The 1,684-nt window shown below is 47.9% G+C and overlaps 1 pseudogene; it reads left to right on the top strand.

Moving 5' to 3' along the window:
• Positions 1–1,600: 1,600 nt before the first annotated feature.
• On the top strand, positions 1,601–1,684 carry LOC130267957 (U2 spliceosomal RNA; annotated as a pseudogene).

Here is a 1,684-nt window from a genome sequence, read left to right as displayed (position 1 = left end):
CGCCAATCAGCGGCGCAGTGGCCCTTTAAATCGCAAAGACCCGGCGCGCGCGCGCCCTAGGGAGCGGGGCCGCGCGCGCCGGGACAGGACCGAGGGAGAGCGAGTCAGGTACGGGGGCCGGGGTGCGCATCGCGAGCGGGCGCTACCCGCATCGCGAACCGCATCCCGGCTGGAAGCGGAATCGCAGCGCCCCGGGTCAGTGGATCTGACCGGAGCGCTGCAGCGGGGAGAGTGTAGCGAGCGCTCCGGGGAGGAGCGGGGACCCGGAGCGCTCGGCGTAACAGTTGTAGACCACCATACTGTCCCGCTTTGATGCTCCACTGCTCCTCTGGTCTGGGAACCTATTGCTATGGCTCATATTAGTAGGTCCCCAGTCTGCAGGGGCAGTGGAGCAACAAAGCTGATGGTAGTTACTGCCCACAGCAGCCCAGTGTCCGCACTTCCCCTTTGCTGTCCTCCTGCTCCACTCCTTGGTGCAGAGACGTCAGCCTACCATTTCTTTCAAAGTGGTCCAGACAAGTAACCTAATGGCTGTGGCTGCCATAAGTGATTTTTTTTTAAGTACCCCCTGGAGAACTGCTAAGTACCCCTGGGGGTACTTGTACCACAGGTTGAGAACCACTGCCTTAGACAGAAGAGATATTGTCTCTTTGTTGAGGGGATCACCAGTCACATTGATGACATTGGACACCAATTTATACGTTTCCAGGTTGTTGCTTTTCTCTTCTTTTGCTCGGGTGGTGGTAATTCCTGCTCTCTGCTTTTTCCTTCTGCTCCGTCTAGTACTTCTTTTTCTCTCTCTAAAGGGACTTGAGATGGAATTTCATAGACCATTAGATGTTGTTCTCATAGATTGGACTCGTTTTCTTTCAGAGGAGCTTTATGTGAGGCTTCAGATGTTTGGGGTTTTTCCACATTTAAGTTTGGGTTTCTTCTCTTTTTGTTACCCTTATGAGAACCAGAGCCAGGCATATATGTTTTATTGTGCCATGAAAAAACTTGGTCAGCATCGTAGTCTTTTTTTATCCCTGATGAATTTGTCATGTTTTTTCGCTTTTATTTTTTCTTTGATGGTCACTATTTTATTTTCTAGTTTGGCAAAAAAAGCTTGGGACTGTTCTTGAGGTGCTCTTTTAATGTATTCATTTTTAGATTCTAATAACTCTTCTGATATCTTGTCATATTCAATTCTTTTGCGAGTAAGAACTATCTGCAGTAGTTTTGAGAATGCTCGTGATGTTCTTGTTTCCACGCATTGACAAATACCACATCATCTTGGAATACGGCTGGGATCTTATAAGTCCTCAGTCCCCTTGGGACTCGGTCACATTGTATGTAGGACTGGAGAGAATTCACAGTCCAAAAGGATGCAATTTCTTTTTCCGATAATGACATAATGCGGTGTTCAAATGTCTTAGTGCATATAACTTCCAGGTCATTCTTGATGTTGCAATTCAGAAAATACCCCCCTGCATCCTCTCTCCCTGAGGGTATAGCAATATCTAGCTTCTCCAGGATCCCGTTCTGATCCGTCTCCATGTTTTGTGGCTATTATACCACTACTCCCGCGTGCTCTGAACAATAAAAGGCAAAAGACAGTTCTCTACCTTTTGGCTTAGATCAAGTGTAGTATCTGTTCTTATCAGTTCATGCCGGTGTCCTGAAACGCCGGTATTGGGCTGGT

Source organism: Hyla sarda, chromosome 4, assembly GCF_029499605.1.
Source record: "Hyla sarda isolate aHylSar1 chromosome 4, aHylSar1.hap1, whole genome shotgun sequence".
Classification (NCBI taxonomy): domain Eukaryota; kingdom Metazoa; phylum Chordata; class Amphibia; order Anura; family Hylidae; genus Hyla; species Hyla sarda.
The sequence above is the reverse complement of the archived record's forward strand: the minus strand, read 5'-3'. Positions and strand labels throughout refer to the sequence as shown.